The 17,096-nt window shown below is 55.3% G+C and overlaps 1 protein-coding gene across 6 annotated transcripts in view; it reads right to left on the bottom strand.

Annotated features, from left to right (window-relative positions):
* SEPTIN9 (septin 9) overlaps positions 1–17,096 on the bottom strand; it is a 208,997-nt gene that overhangs the window by 40,728 nt on the left and 151,173 nt on the right. The window contains exon 1 of one of the 6 annotated variants that reach the window (XM_010342369.3): positions 6,248–6,352. The exons of 4 other annotated variants lie outside the window; for them this stretch is intronic. The gene's annotated coding sequence lies outside the window, so the exon portion shown is untranslated. Of the gene's footprint in view, positions 1–5,697; positions 5,770–6,247; positions 6,353–17,096 lie in introns of those variants that run through there. One more of the 6 variants, XM_010342368.3, reaches the window with a different exon arrangement.

Raw genomic sequence — 17,096 nt, 5'->3', positions numbered from 1 at the left:
AGTCCTGCACCGGGCTGTGTGGGGGGGGTGCTGAATGAGGAGGGATGGTGAACAGGGTAGAAAGCGACTCCGGCTGGTAGGTTTCAGCTGGAAGCTTGCAACATTCCTGGTGAGCAGGAAAACACCAGCAGAAGAGGTTACAACCCTCAGACGGGCTCGCTGGGGACTGTCCCTCAGCCTTCTCATCGGGACAGGCAGAAAATCCAGCCTCCCTTCAGGGTGAGTCCGGGGGTACTTGTGGTACGCAGCCAGGCCAAGGGCTGAGGCTGTATAGATATGAGCAGGTGACCCTGTGCCACTGGGTGCCCTCTGTGCCAGGCCCTGTGCCACCATCCCCATCTTACTGAGCCACCGGGAGGTGAGGCGACCAGCCAAGGCACACAGCCCTGGGGGCAAGGCTCGACCCAGGTGTGTCTGATTCTAGAATTCAAGAGGACAGACAGAGGAGTCTCAGCCCCCTGAGACCTCAGCGATGGCTTAGTGCCTCAGGACAGCCCGGCCGGCTCCTGCAGCTTTGGTCAGCCGTGCACTCCCTCAGTCACCTGGCGCCCCAGTGCTGGTCACTGATACTGAGACCTGGCTCTGGCCATCCCTGGCTTTGGGGACCCAGTGCTGGTCCCTGAGATCTGGTACTGGCCGTGGGGGCCCATCCCTGGCTGCAGGGACCCAGTATTGTCTGTGGGGTCTGTCCCTGGCTACGGAGAGCTGGTACTGGCTGTGGGGCCCGGGGCTGGAGGACCCTGACAGTGAAACCACAGAAGCAACGGGTAACAGTCCATTAGCGGAGTGTGTGGCCTGCCTGGCTCTAGCACCTCCCTCCACTCTGTGCCCTCTCTCACCACAAAGCCTGGTGCAGGTAACGAAGCCAACAGCTGGAGAATCGGCAGGAGGAGGCACACGGTAGCTGCTCCTCGTGCACGTCCCTGTGCCCTGGGTGGCTGAGACCCCCTGCTCCTCCTCCAGGGTTCTCTGTGCCAGGTCTGCGTTGTTCTGCCCCTCCTCGGCTCCCACCCGCCCAGCCCACCAGCTACAGACAGCAGCGATTCTCCCTCCCACTCAATGGGGCCACTGTCCAGCCCATCAATAGTCTTCACGGCTGGCAGATGACGCCGGCCACAGGCAGCATTTCCGCCGGTCCCAGCACACAAGGCACAAAAGACACCATCCTGCCCCAAGACCCTCCTAGTCACATGGCGCATGGAAAGCGGGGCGGGAGTCTTCTAGGGCAGTCCCCTGCCCCCAGGGAGAGCGTGTTCAAATCCCCAAGGAAATGCTGCTCTTTGGCCCTTTTTCTTAGAAACCCTCCAAGGAGACCTCGTGCTGAGCACGCCGGAAGAATGGAGATTCTTGTGAGACTCTCGGGCTAGCCTCCCAGAAACCACAAAATATTTGGATAAAAGTTGAAAATCTGCAGTCACACAATGCTGACCATTCATTCATTCAAACATTCGTTGAGCGAGCACCTATAACGTCCAGAAACTCAGGACGGGGATCGATAAGACACAATCCTCATGTCAGTTTTAGTGAGAGAGAGATGGCAGCATCATCCCCACCCGCTGAGGGCCCCCTTGGAGGGGGCGCCCAGGTTCAGGGCCCAATCTGACTAGTGGACGTGCTCCACCATGTCTGTGAATCTCCTGGTCCTGTGGTGGCCCCTGGAACAAAGGCTGAGCGAGAAGAGACAAGGATGTGGGGGCGGGAGGATACCCAAGCACAGTCCCCTGGAGACACTGGCAAGGTTGACTGTTCAGTGACCGTTCAGATGACCGAGTCACCTGGCGCCTGAAGCCTGGCACCCACAGAGCAGGGCGGGGCAGCAGGCCTGAGAAGAGGGTGCTGCCAGCCAGGCTGGATGGGACAGAGAGTGAAGGGCCCCTTTCCCGAAGGCCATGCAGAGGTCGGGGGTCAGTGCTGGCAACCCGATCGGTGTCGGCCCCCTAGGCCTAGCCAGAGTGGGGGTTCCAAGACCACTCAGGAGCCGGGATCTCACAGGCGGTGTCCCCCACCCCGACTTCGGGACAGTGACAAATCTGGAGGGCTTCTGCCCGTGATCCAACTACTGAACCCAAATGAAAGCACTGACAAATCGCATTTAGTGTCATTTACAGGGAGAAGGAGGGGAAAAAAAAAAAGCAAATCACATTTAGGCTGGCTGGCCAGGGGAGGGCAGACGGGCCAGCACCTCTGCCACTCTTTGGGCCCTTTGCACTGACCAGCACCCCCAGCAAAACCAAGGCCTGGCACTGCCCTGCGAAATCAGCCCTGGAGTCAGCCAGAGAGAGGCAGCTCCTCCGGGCAGATCACCAACTCTGCTGTGATGGTTCCAGCAGGGAACCCAGATCAGGCCACAGCAGCTCAGCGCCTGCAGAAGGCCCTGGCCTCTGAGTGTTAAGCTCTCTCTTCCGCAGCCCCGCAGCCCCCCGTGGGCAGTGTATGATTCCCAGGGTGGATAAAAGAGAGGAGGAAGAGGCTGAGCTGTGGCAAGTTTGAACAGCCAGCCTGGGGGGGGCCGGGGTGGGGAGGGTTCCCACTGCCACCCTATAGGCCCCGGAGCAAGGCTCCCATGAGGCCCCTGCAGCCAGCTGGGCAGGCACAGGCACGGGTGCCAAGTGTGCCAGGACCTCCGCCGCTTCCTGGGTGGGGGAGAGAGGGACCCTCCTGGGCCTGTAATTAGACCCGCGCCTTCCCAGCCAATTCCTCATCAAACAAACTCACACGCAGAGCGGACTGGGCATGGCCGCCACCCCGGGAGCGCTTCTGGGAAAGCTTCCCAAGGCTCTGCGGAGCTCCGGGAACAGGCCCCTACCTGTCTGGGACCTGCGCCCACGCTCAATCAACAAATCAAAGCTCGGCGCCGGAAGGCAGAACTGGGAACAGAGTCCCAGCCCAGGGCCACAAGGCCCTCAGGAAGCCTCTTCCCCAAAGAGTGGCTTCGGGAAGCTGGGAGCCTCCGGGGTCATCAGCCCCCAGGTCTTCCCGAAGCCAGGTGGTATCAATGCCCTCCGCTAAGGTGAGGGCTGCAGAGAGGGGCCAGCGGGGAGGAGCCCCCCAACCCCACAGCTCACCCCGCCCATTGACCCTACTCTCAAGCATTGAAATAAAGCCGTCTTCCCACACCCCCAGCCAGGGAGAGAGGGCGGAAGCCCTAAACATCCGGGGTGTATGGGAAAGGCTTACATGCACCGAGGAGCCAGATAACGGAAGCTGCTGACGCGTCTTAAAGGGGCCTTGAGACCTTTGACACCAGCAGGGAAGCCGAACACTGCCCCAGGCCTGAGGGGCAGGGAGGGGGGCTCCTAAAGACAGGGGGGCCCCTCCTGTGGAAGTGCCGCGCACGCACGGTCTGATAAGAGCAGCTCGGACCAGCTGTGGCACAACAGGAAGTCAGGAGGATACGGTGGCCCCCGAGGCCGAGCAGGGCTGGGAGTGGTCAACCCAGAGACGCTGGTTGCCCAAGTGGGTCCAGGGCTTCTGGGCTGAAAGTCCTTGTGAAGCCTGTCCTTCAAGCCCAGAACAGTGGACCCGGGGTTCAGAGAACGGACCCCAGGCCCAGACAAGGCTTTATTTTCATTTTATTTATTTATTTTTTTTTTTTTGAGGCAGAGTCTTGCTCTTGTCACCCAGGCTGGATGCAACGGCACAAGCTCAGCTCACTGCAACCTCCACCTCCCGGATTCAAACAATTCTCCTGCCTCAGCCTTCCGAGTAGCTGGAATTACAGGCACGTGCCACTACGCCCAGCTAATTTTATTGTATTTATACTAGAGACAGGGTTTCGCCATGTTGGCCAGGATGGTCTCAAACTCCTGACCTTGTGATCCTCCCGCCTTGGCCTCCCAAAGTGTTGGGGTTATAGGTGCGATCCACTGCGCCCAGTGGACAAGGCCATTTTTGACATGGAATGCTGGTCTGACCACAGTGCTTGATGGCTCTGCCTGCAACTATGCCGCCGTCTCCCATGAAGACAGGGCTCTCAGGGCAGAAGTCACATCTTCTCATCCCAGAATGCCCCACGCCACCCCCTATGCACACACAGAGGGTCCTCCCCACCTCCAGCTGAATTGGCCCCATCACCAACACCATGACAGCCTAGAGGGGCGGGGGCGGTGGGAACACACACAAAGCAGTCAATGCAATCGTGTCTCAGGCGCCCCAACACAGAAATGACCAGGGGACAGGAGGGGCGGGCCGGGGTCAGCGGCAATTCAGGTCCCCACAGCCGGGCCTTAAGCAAGGCGAGCTACACCACAGACCTTCCTTCTGCTGAGCTTGGGTCTCTTTTGGGCCACACCACAGACCGAAAGAGACCCAAGAAGGAGAAGCAAGAATCCCGCCTTTCCAACGAGGACTCACATGCGGGCTGCTAAGCAAACACCTTCCTCCTTTTCCCGAAAAGGAGTTCCTGGGGCTGCTGCGGGGCTTGGCCAAAGAGAATGAAGACCTTCATGGAAACACACGAGGCCCCATTAAGTTTCAAGGCCAGGCGGCAATGAATGGAGGAGGAAACCCACAGCATTATTAGGGAATGGGGCCTCTTTCTGCTTCCTCCTCTTCTAATGGGTTTCCCCGTGTGGGATCCAAACCCGATTCCAACTCGACCCTGGTCTAGCAGGTGCCGTCCCCACAGCCCAGAACAGACCTGCCACAAAACTACTGTTCAACCTGCTTCCGGGAGGCACATTTTTCCCCGGGAAAAGAATTCCAAACTTATCTTAGATGAGCAGAGAGCTGTTCCCCAAACCTCTGACCAGAACACGGACGATTTCATGTCAAAAAGCAAAGAGAGAGGGGCCAGGAATGCAGGGCAGCAGGCTGGAGGCTGAGGTAGTCCCCAGAGTCACTGGGATGGAGTTTCGGGCACAGATGGCATTGCCTGCAGAGCTCCTCGCCCCTCCCTGCTTTCCAGGGACCACCCTCTGTTGGCTGCATGACTTTAGTCTCTGGGGTTCTCCCAGCATGAAAAGCCCCCCTGAAAGCAGGTCCGTTCGGGAGCTCCCTCAGCCCCTGCTCACTGACATGCTCTGTACCGCGGACACCCTGCACGCCATTCTTGAGAAGCAGAGGACACGCATCCCAGCCGAGCCAGCAGCAGCCTCCCTCGTCGCTCCCCCCCCCCCCCGGGAACGCCCGCACATCCCCAGCACATCCAGGAATCCTGGGCTGCAGCAGCGGCTCCCCGGATCCCAGCGCCGGCGCCTCCTGGAGCGTGGGTTACTGCATGTCTATCGTTGAAACTATCTCTAGCCTCCAGCCAGTCTTGGGGAGCCCGAAGGGTAATAACTTCAGCAGAGTGATCTTAGAGAAAGTGGTGGCCAATTCGCATTTCTTCCTGGCCCTCCCGGAAGCCAGGGAAACCCCTTGCAGAAGGGAAACAAGTTCCAAGACACCCCCGGCAGGAGGAGGACTGAGGCGCTCAGCTTAGCTGGCCAAATATTTACAAAGAGATAGCTGTGACCACACAAAGCCCTATTCTTCTATTTCGAGGCCGAAAATCTGGTCCCCGCGTGGAGACTGAGCTCCCCGCCACCCCTCTCCTGGGGACCCCGCTCAGTCCTGCCGCCTGAGGCCTGGGCTCGGGGACAGCGTGGCTCCCGGCCCCACCGCCGTGGCCATCGGGGGCCCGCCTCTCGGCCGCACCACCTGAGAGCCCCCCGGCCAGTGGTACAAGGCTGGGAAGAACAAAGGAGCAGGACTCACCCCAGCAGCGGAACGTCGGGCTGCGCTGGACGCGCTGAGAGCCTCGGCCCGCCCACCGGGTCACATGGCTCAGAGCCGAGCAGAGGATCAAAGGGGCTTTGTGGCCTCGGAACAAGGAGCCTCCCAGAGCGTGGGGCAGAGGTAGGGAGGGACCTTGACTGCCTGGGAAGGGAGGCTCCGAGGGGAATTGTTCCAAGGGGGCAGGGTGAGGGGAGCAGGAGGAGGGGGCAGGCAGAGAGAGGGGCACCTGGCAGCAGGCCCAGTGCAGCAGCAACCTGGGGACACCAGAGGGAAGCCAAGGAACCACCACTCGCTAAAGGAAAGTGACAGGGTCCCTGGGAAGAGCCAGGGGGAGCTGCCAGGAAGAAGAGAGGGGAAGAGGCTCCCAAAGACCTCTGGCCACCATCCCTGCCTTTGTCCCTGCATTTGCCAAAGCCCGTGCCCGTAAGGAGCCCCCTCCTCCCAGCCAGGTCCTGACACTGACCTGGACGCCCTCTCTCCCTGTGCCCTGCCCCAATGACCCCCCCGTTCCCAGGTGCTCCCCACCTACCTGCTCAGACAGCCCCACACCTCGGCTCTCAGAGAGCATGGCCAGCCAGCCCAGAAAGCCATTCATACCTGCAGCCAGGCTGGAACACAGCCACCTGGGTGTGTCCCGTCTACCCCACGTGCTTGCTGCCTAGGACCTCAGAAGGGAGAAGGAGCCGGAGAGGAGGGGCAGGTGATCGGGGCGCAGCTCACCCTGAGCTCTTCTTTCCAGACCTCTGGACTCAGATCCGATCTAGCTCCTGCCTCTCCGGCCTCCCCAGCCCCTGGGGGACCTGGCCAGTGAGTCAGTCTCTTCCTCTCCCGCTCCCTGCAGGCCTGGGATGTGCTGGGACCCAGAGGGGCACAAGCAAGGGGGTCCCCGGAGGAGGGAGCTGACACGATAGGGGCTGGACCTGGGATCAGCCAGACCCAGCTCAGTGCCACGACCTCTGAACCCAAGTGAGTCACTCCCAGCTGGGGCGGGGCCACTCCCACACTAAGAGAGAGCGCCTGGGAGAGGGCTTGCTGGGGGCTGGGAGGGATTCGCTCAAGTGGAAGGCAGCCCTTGGTGACACCTTCTGAGGGCCAGGGCTGAATTCTGTAAGCTACGCCCACGGGCAGCCCCTACGGGACCTCGTGTTCACTGGGCTCCACGTCTGCTCACCTTTCCCATCCCATACCCCTGCACGTGGCTGGTGGTGACTGAAGCCCCCCGGGACCTGCCACGCTGGCCACACAGGCCGGCCACGTCCAGCGGTGCCCCAGCCAGCACTCACTGGCCTCTAGCCCATCGATTCCCACTCCACATGGCCAGCGTCACCCCTAAAGGCCTCCTGGTCTTTGGGTTTGCCATAAAAGCTTCAGACGGCCGTTCTCCCACAGCCCTCCCTACCCTCAGTGAGTGGCCACAGGGAGCTGCTGTCACTGGTCTCCGGCGCTAGGCCAGAGCCAGGGAGTGTCTGGGAAGGGACTTCATCCCGGGAGTCCCTGTTCCCCCGAACAGGAGGGAGGCTGGTGGCGGATCAGAGCCGTGGGTTCTGAGTCACTCAACCTCTGTGGAATCTGACCTTCCCCATACGTAAAATGGGTACCACCAACTCCAGTCCCCAAAACTACAACAAGACACACTCAGCATTCAGGGAGAGTAGCCCCAAAGCCTGCTCAGCTGCCCCGCGGTCCAATCCTCCAGCAGAAACGGCAACCAGGCCACAGATGGAACCTTACGTATTCCAACAGCCACAATAAAAAATGTAAGAACAGGCCGGGCGCAGTGGCTCACATCTGTAATCCCAGCACTTTGCGGGGCCAAGGCGGGTGGATCACCTGAGGTCAGGAGTTCCAAACCAGCCTGGTCAACATGGTGAAACCCTGTCTCTACAAAAAACACAAAAATTAGTCAGGTATGGTGGTGGGTGCCTGTAATCCCAGCTATTTGGGAGGCTGAAGCAGGAGAATCAAGCCACTGCACTCCGGCCTGGGTGACAGGAGCGAAACTCCATCAAAAAAAGAAAAAAAAAAAGAAATCATTAAAAAAAAGTAAGAATGGGTGATATTAATTTTAATATCATTCACTTAACAGAGCCCAAAATATTATCAATTCAACATATAATCAATGTAAAAATGACAGATATTTTACATTCCTTTTTTCCCTTGCTGGGACTCAGAAACCCAGCATGCATTTCACAGACCCGGAGTCGCCACATTTCACGTGTTCAAAGGCCCCGTGCAGCCAGTGGCTATCATGCCGGTCAGTGCAACTCAGATAGTCTCCATCTTTTTTTTTTTTTTTTTAGATAGAGTCTTGCTCTGTCGCCCAGGCTGGGGTGCAATGGCACGATCTTGGCTCACTGCAACCTCCGTCTCCCAAATTCAAGCAATTCTCCTGCCTCAGCCTCTTGAGTAGCTGGGACTACAGGTGCACGCCACCATGCCTGGCTACTTTTTGTATTTTTAGTAGAGACAGGTTTTCACCATGTTGTCCAGGCTGGTCTTGAACTACTGACCTCAAATGATCTGCCTGCCTTAGCCTCCTGAAGTGCTAGGATTACAGGCGTGAGCCACGGTGCCCGGCCTTGGATAGTCTCAATTTGATCCTAGGATAACACCAGGTCATTGGAGAGCTATTGATCTGAACCATATGATTTGCACCTCCCAGATCATTCTCAGCACCACGTCTACAAGCCACATGTAGAAGATGATAGGACATCCATCTTTTCACCAAGCAAAACACACAGTAAGACGGTGAAACACACAGTAAGACGCCGGTGAGGCCACAGATCTCACCATCAGTACCCGCCCCCCGCCACCAGGGACATTTCACTATCAGAAAGAGCAGAGCTTCTCCTAAGAAATGAATGTGGCCCCGTGTGGTGGCTCATGCCAGTAATCCCAGTATGTTGGAAGGCCGAGGCAGGCGGATCACCTGAGGTCAAGAGTTCAAGACCAACTTAGGCAACATGGTGAGACACCGCCTCTACTAAAAATACAAAAATCAGCCAGACATGGTGGCACCCGGTCCCAGCTACTTGGTAGGCCGAGGCAGGAGAATCACTTGAACCCGGGAGAAGGAGGTTGCATTGAGCCAAGATCGCGCCACTGCACTCAAACCTGCGCAACAGAGCAAGACTTTGCCTCAAAAAAGAAAAGAAATGAATACGCTAGAAATGAATGTGCTAGGCACACGCTGAATATCTCTTAGATGATTCCAAAAACACCAATTACTGTGACTGCCAACTCACCCACTTCCCTGGGCATGCCTACCCTGCTGCCCTAGCTCACAGGTGCTCAGGCCAGGATGCACCCTGACTCAAAGGCAGCGTGCCACTGGCTCAAAAGGGAGAGTGAGGCCACTGGAATTTTTCCAGGAGTCTGAAGTCTGGAATGTTTTTGGGTGGAGGGTTCTGAGGCCAGGAGGCCATGCAGACGTGGGGGCTGAGACGCTATCTGGGCCATTTGCAAAGAGGGATGCTCAGGCAGCGACCCCAAGGAAGGGGCGAGGGGAGGAGAGGGCGGCACATCCTGCTTCAACTCCTGCCCTTCCAGAGACCTAGGTGGTCCACACGCTGGCCTCCCCGAACGGATAGCCTTCCAATAAGCAACGCATCGTGTTCATGTTTACTTATTTTAAAGTCACACAGAACTGCATTTATTAAAAAAGAATTTGGAGAGACAGAAAGCATTCTGGTGGCTGCCAAGGGCTGGGGAGGGCGGATGGGGAGTGGGTGCTTCACGGCTACGGGGTTTGCTTTTGGGGTGACGAAAAGTTCTGGTACTGGAGGTGATGGTCACACAGCACTGAATGCACTAGCTGTTACTAACGGCACCTTTTATGTTCTGTGCATTTTAGCACAATAAAAAAATACGCATTTAAAGCAACAGAATTCAACGTGTCCTTTTTTCCTCTTGAGCTAGTTTGTTTTCTTGCTTCATATCTTGACATCAAAAGGGTCCTAAGATACACCACAAGCGCCCAGGGTTGGCTTAAGAACTCTCCTTCCCCAGACTGTGACCTTATGTGGCCACGGGGACTCTGCAGATGTAACTGAAGATGGTGAGATGAAGAGGTGACCCAGGTGGGCCCCAAAATCACAAATGTCCTTTAAGAGGGGGGCAGGCCAAACATAGTGGCTCACATCTTCAATCCCAACACTTCGGGAGGCCAAGGTAAGCAGATCACCTGAGGCCAGGAGTTCAAGACCAGCCTGGCCAACATGGCAAAACCCTGTCTCTACTAAAGAGACAAAAATTAGCCAGGTGTGGTTGCACATGCCTGTGATCATAGTTGCTCGGGAGGCTGAGGCAGGAGAATCACTTGAACCTGGGAGGTGGAGGTTGCAGTGAGCTGAGATCATGCTCCAGCCTGGGTGACAGAGCGAAACTTCATCTCAGGAAAAAAAAGAGGGAGGCAGAGGGAGATTTGATTGCAGAGGAGGAGGAGGCCACGTGCGGATGGAGGCAGAGGCTGGAGGGACGCAGCCACAAGCCAAGGAACTCCAGCTCACCCCTAGAGCCGGAGGCGGCAGGAAGGGATTCTGCCAACACCTAGGCTTTAGTCTGGTGAGACTGATCTCCAGCTCCTCACCCCGGGCACTGGGAGGCAAGCAGGCGCTGTTGCTTTAAGCCACTGAGTTTGTGAGAAGCAGTTACAGCGGCAACAGGAAGCGAATGCAGCCCTCAGTCCATTCCTCCGCCCACAGTAACACAGGCGCTTCTCCTGCAGATGAAGAAACACACTTGGAGCTGAGCTGAACTCCCTCCGGGCCACACAGCCACTGAATGGGACAGGACCCCTTCCCACCCGCTTTAGGGGTCTGTTTTGGATTTTCCAAGGCTGCTGCTCTTAAGATAGCGAGCTTCCCATATCTCCAGAGACTCGTCTCCAAGTTGAGAAAGTTCCCCCTTCAAGGGGCATCAGAAAGAAAGCCCCAAGGTATCCACCTGTCTGTGGGCAATGCCCACAGTCCTTCCTGGTGAGCCATCCAACAGAAGTGTCGAAGGGGAGGGAGCAGTACAGGCCAGCCTGGCCCACGGCAGGGTCCCACTCTGGAAGCCACAGGGGACAGTCGGGGCTCCCAACTCCCACTGAGCCAACTGGGAGAAGAGCCCAGAACAGTCCTGAAGGCTGACACCTGCCAGGAAGTGCGGCGACACCCACGTGCTGCTGAAGCATGCAGCGGCAGAGAGGAGGGGATGTGGCTTCTCAGCTTCCTCCCCACCCCCAGCACACACATGTACAGGAACACACACGCGCGCACACACGTGCACGCACTCATGCACCAGCCCCCAGTTCCCACGTCCTGCCAAGCTCCTCGGCCACCACCAAGCCAGGTTGTGAGCACAGAGCTCAGCCTTCCTGCCAACTCTTTTCCAGTCCATCCTGGGCAACACCCCAGTGGGATGCAGCAGATGCTCCCCATCAAATGCCAAGAACAATATCCCCCCCTCCCCTCTGTGGGCTGGTGGCCGGGCTTCTGCGTGGGAGTTCAGGGGGACGGGCTGGGGAGCAGGAGAGTGGTTCTGATAGCTGGCATACATTTGCAGTGATGACGCCCCAAGGCAGCCCACATGCCTGCCCACGGACCGACCTCGAGAAGGGGTTGGGAGCACCCACAGCCCCTGCCATCCTGGGGTGGGCCGGCTAGGGAACTCCAAGCAGCCCGAGTCAAGGGACCATCCCCAGGCAGGCATGGCAGGACACAGGTTCTGTGCAGGCAGCGCAGCTGCCGGGCTGTTTTGGCACATTTGGGTGGCATGTACCTCTTTCTTCTGGTTTCTTCTCACTTAGCCTGGGAGAACGTTCAGGATGCCCCCATCTCAGAAACAAGCAAACCCCCTTCCTTTGGCTCACCTACCTCCTCAAACTGTGAACTTCCTCCCCATCTCAACAGCCCAGCCTCTTCAAAGTGGGTCTGCACTGCGGCTTCCATCTTCCTACCACCCACTCACTTCTTAACCCTCGCCATCTGGTGTCCGCCCATCTCACTATTAACGGAGCTCTTGAAAAAGTCCTCATGGCCAATATCCAGCCCCACCCCATCTGACCTCGAGGGCAGCGCCTGACCCGCACCAACCGGTTCTTCTCCCCTCCGTTTTCCCTAGCACTGGGGTCTGGATAGCTCCCAGGGGACCCTCTCCCCTCCGGAATTAGTCTCCTGGGGTGACCACACCTCCGTTCCAGCTTCCCAGCTCAGCTGCCCCTCCACAGCTTGCCTCAGTTCTCCCTCTTTGAGCACTGCCCATTTTCCGAGACTCAGGCTCCCACTGGCTGCGCCCACCCAAGCCCCAGCCCTCTTGCCAAGTCCTACTGCCAGCTTCTTCCTGGTGTCTCAAATCAGTCCCTTCCTGCCCACATCCATAAGGTCAGTTTCCGCCCTATGACCGCACCCCTGGACCAGAGGGATCGTCCCTCGCCAACACCCACCTCCCATCTCGCTGCCTCCCACCCAGGCAGGGCTCTGCTGGATGACCCCTCCCACTTTTTCACTCCTTTTCCCAAACAGCTTCCCAGGCACTTCTGTTAAAGTAGAAATTCTTCCCTTGCATTCGAGGGCCCCTGCAATCTGGCCAACACACCCTCAACGCTGAATTCCCACTCCTGTCTAAGGAGTCTACACTCTTCAGCCAGCCCCCACTGTCCCACAAACCCCACCTAAAATTCCTCTTGGTAAATGTCACCCCCTCCAGGAAGCCCTCCTGACGTCCTCCATCATATGTGACCAGTACCCGCAGAGTCAGACCCTGACTTGGAGACCTTGAATCTTACTCACTTTTGCCTCTTTCAGGTCTCCTAGGCAGCAGGCCTCAATCTATGTTTGTGGATCTCTGTAGTAGGAGGGCCCATTTCCTCCTTTCTAAGAATTGCTCACCCCACCTCCTGTCAAGGTGCAACCTCCACTAGCAGGTACCTTCAACAAGACTTTGTACTTTTTTCCTTTTTCTTTCTTTTTTTTTTTTTTTTTTTTTTTTTTTTTGAGATGGAGTTGCACTCTGTCACCCAGGCCGAGTACAGTGGAGCCATCTCAGCTCACTGCAACCTCCGCCTCCTGGTTTTTAAGTGATTCTCCTGCGCTAGCCTCCCGCAAAGCTAGGATTACAAGCATGCTGCCAGGCCCAGTTAATTTTGTTTGTTTGTTTGTTTGTTTGTTTGTTTTTGTATTTTTAGTAGAGACAGGGTTTCACCATGTTGGCCAGGCTGGTCTCGAACTCCTGGCTTGAAGTGATCTGTCGACCTCAGTGCTGGGATTACAGGTGTGAGTCACCTCACCTGGCCCAACATGCCTTCTTATAACCTTCTTGAAAAGCTATCATTATACCAACAGTGTGTCTTATAAATTATTTGACAAATAACTTAAAATGTGACATTATTAAAAGTGTGACCTTACTTTTCAATAATAGAGTTGGCTGTGGTGTGCAGCCAGCTCTATTATTCCTGCATGACAGCCACTTTGTAGATTAGCAACGGGCCCAGGCCCGCGTCCAATCCAACCACCATATCCCCTCAGCCTCCGTTCCCCTTGAGCCAACATCAAGCGTGTCCCAGGGCCGCAAACTCACAGTAGATATAAAACCAGGATCCTCAACACCCAATATAAAACAATGGGGCCCTGCACTGATCTCAGCAGCAACCAGAAACCACGTCTGCCTCCTGCACTGGGGCACCCAGCCCTGTGAGCTCTCTCTCCAGAATAATGAAGAGGTGAGGACCACCCATTGGGAGCTCCAGGCTGCCGACTGGGTGTGATGCTCTGCAACTCCTCAAACCCTTCCATCACCAAAATCCGGGCCAAAACAACTGCTGAGCAGCTGAGACGGCAGCATTTTGAGTCCAACAATAAACAATCTGGTGTTTGAAGGAGACTGAGGCTCGGAGACTCGGGCTGGCGGGAAGGTGGTAAGATCAAGGAGTAAGATATTTGTTTGACTTCTGGAAGTATGTTTGGTCAGGCCAGGCGTGGTGGCTCACACCTGTAATCCCAGCACTTTGGGAGGCCAAGACAGATGGATCACCTGAGGTCAGGAGTTCGAGCCCAACCTGGCCAAGGTGCTAAAACCCAGTCTCTATTAAAAATACAAACATTAGCTGGGCATGGTGTCAGGCACCTGTAATCCCAGCTACTTGGGAGGCTGAGACAGGAGAATTGCTTGAACCCAGGAGGCCGAAGTTGCAGTGAGCCGAGATTGCATCACTGCACTCCAGCCTGGGCAACAAAGAATAAAACTCTGTCTTGAAAAAAAAAAAAAACCAAACTGTTGTTTGGTGAAAGCAACAGTTTCCAATCCTGGTGACACATTACCATCCTACAGGGGCATCCTAAAAATTACAGATAACCAGCCTGGTGTGGTGGCTCACGCCTGCAATCCCAGCACTTTGGGAGGCTGAGGCAGGTGGATCGCCTGAGGTTGGGAGTCTGAGACCAGCTTGACTAACATGGAGAAACTAAACTAACTAAACTAACGTGTCTCTACTAAAAACACAAAATAAGCCGGGCATGATGGCGCATGCCTGTAATCCCAGCTACTAGGAAGGCTGAGGCAGGAGAATTGCTTGAACCCGGGAGGCAGAGGTTACAGTGAGCTGAGATCGCGCCATTGCACTCTAGCCTGGGCAAGAAGAGCAAAACTCCATCTCAAAAAAAAAAAAAAAGAAAAAGAAAATACAGATAACCAGGTGCAGTGACTCACACCTATTGTCCAAGCTACTTGAGAGGCGGAGACAGAAGGACTGCCTGAGCCCAGGAGTTCAAGTCCCGCATGGGCAGCATAGCAAGACCTCACCTCTAAAATAATAAAATAAAAATTAAAAGCACAGATGTTTGGTCCCTGCCCTAGCAATTCTAATCAGGGGGGCGGGGGGGTTGGTATCTTTAAAAAATTTCTCAGCAGACTCTAATGCGTAGCTGGTATTGAGGACTGCTGGTTAGGACTGACAGACGGATCCACACATGCCCACACATGAGCCAGACACACACCTAGGATATGCCAAGATCATGGCAAGATTCTGGAGCTGAACGTGCCTAAGAGCCACAGGCGTGGGGGCAGGGGTGGGGGCCATCAGCTCCTTTGCCATCTAAGGAAGCTCTGTTCGCTTGAGGTTGAATCCTTTCCTCCCACATAATCCTCTGGCTCCTGCCACAGGACTGAAACGAACCCAGCACAAAATCCTTAGCTCAAACAGAGAACTGGGTATGAAGGCAAAAGACCCATCCAGCTCCCGCTGCCTGAACAGTCGCACAAAGCCCTGGCCAATTCAATGGGCAGCACTTGGAATTTTTATGAAGGGTCTCCATACTATCCACTGCCTGGCTGGGACTCTCACCGCCATCTGCTGTGGAACAGAACAAGGACACAAGGACACCCATGAAGGGGGACAGAATATGTTGCTGTGGCATAAAAATTATTTTGAGGCCAGACGCAGTCGTTCACACCGGTAATCCTAGCACTTTGGACAGCTGAGGCAGGCAGATCACTTGAGACCAGCCTGGGCAACATGGCAGAACGCTGTCTCTACTAAAAACACAAAAGTTAGCGAGGCTTGGAGGTACACGCCTGGAGTCTCAGCTACTCAGGAGGCTGAGGTGGGAGGATCACTTAAGCCCAGGAGGTTGAGGCTGCAGTGAGCCCTGATGGTGCCACAGCACACCAGCCTGTGTGACAGAGACAAAAGAAACCCTGTCTCAAAAAAGTAATTATTTTGAGCAGAAGGCATTCAAGCCTCCTGCACCCCTACTGCACTAAGAGAGCTCAGTTGTCAGGCTGGGCGCGGTGGCTCACACCTGTAATCCCAGCACTTTGGAAGTCCGAGGCGGGCGAATCACAAGGTCAAGAGATTGAGGCTATCCTGGCCAACGTGGTGAAACCCTGTCTCTACTAAAAATACAAAAATTAGCAGGGCGTGGCAACACACACCTGTAATCCCAGCTACTCAGGAGACTGAGGCAGGAAAATTGCTTGAACCCAGAAGGCGGAGGTTGTAGTGAGCCGAGATCGTGCCACTGCACTCCAGCCTGGTGACAGAGTGAGACTCCTTCACACACACACAAAAAAAGAACTGCTGTCACAAATCTGCTCCCTGGAAGCAACTGACTCTTCCCTGGGAGATGAGTAGTTTCCACACCACACCTAAGCGGACACTGTCAAAAGACTGTCACATCTCCCATTTCAGCTCTTGATGGCCTATTTATCCTTCCAAAAAGTCACCTGTTTTGCCATAACATGCGTGGTTTTGTTTTGTTTTGTTTTGTTTTTTCCGAGATGGAGTCTCACTCTGTTGCCCAGGTTGGAGTACAATGGCATGATCTCTGCTCACTGCAACCTTCGCCTCCCGGGTTCGAGCGATTCTCCTCCCTCAGCTTCCTGAGTAGCTGGGATTACACGCACCCACCACCACGCCTGGCTAATTTTTGTATTTTTAGTAGAGACAGGGTTTCACCATGCTGGCCATGCTTGTCTCGAACTCCTGACCTCAGGTGATCCATCCACTTCGGCCTCCCAAAAAGCTGGATTACAGGTGTGAGCCACCATGCCCAGCCCATAATATGTGCTTTCTCCTCTGCCTTTTCCCCTATTAAGATGGTATACGGGCCCAAAGTTTTTTTGTTTTTGTTTTTTGGTTTTTTTTTGTTGTTTGTTTTTCTTTTTTTTACACGTCAAGTGCAGTAGTGAGAAGAAAGAGAGTGGAACAAGGTGTGTAATCTGTAACTGACTGAGCAATCAACTGAGATAACTCACTACCTTCGTACCAGCCAGGGACCCCACCTTCTAACGGCTCCTCTTAGACACATTTTTTAGTGAACTCCCATAGGTATGTGATTAAATCTTTTTTCTCTTGTTAATTTGTCTTCAGTGAGTTTAATTCACAGGCCCCCAAACATTGAGCCTAACAGGGTAGAGGAAATATATCTCTTCCCCCCTACAAAAATACTCCCCCCTCTTCACCTCAGAGCCTCACCTTGCCCACCCATAGCTGGTAATGTGGACCCTGTTTCCCCTCCAGCTCACTCCACAAAAAAGCAGGATAGCCTGCCCGCAAGATGTACCCATCACAAAAAGAGGGTCAGGTCTGGTGGGAAGAAAGAAATGGGACTGGTCAATGTTCACCTCTTGGGCTAGACAGAGGCACCAGGTGTTCACTGCCCTGGGTAGTAAACATTTTTTTTTTTTTTTTTGATACGGAATTTCACGCGTTGCCCAGGCTAGAGTGCAATGACACGATCTTAGCTCACTGTAACCTCTTCCTCCTGGGTTCAAGCGAGTCTCCTGCCTCAGCCTACCAAGTAGCTAGGAATCCAGGTGCCTGCCACCATGCCCGGTTAATTTTTGTATTTTCAGTAAAGGCAGTGCTTCATCACATTGGTCAGGCTGGTCTCAAACTC

This window comes from Saimiri boliviensis, chromosome 17 (assembly GCF_048565385.1).
Source record: "Saimiri boliviensis isolate mSaiBol1 chromosome 17, mSaiBol1.pri, whole genome shotgun sequence".
Taxonomy (NCBI): Eukaryota; Metazoa; Chordata; class Mammalia; order Primates; family Cebidae; genus Saimiri; species Saimiri boliviensis.
This window is presented reverse-complemented; position numbering and strand designations above follow the sequence as displayed.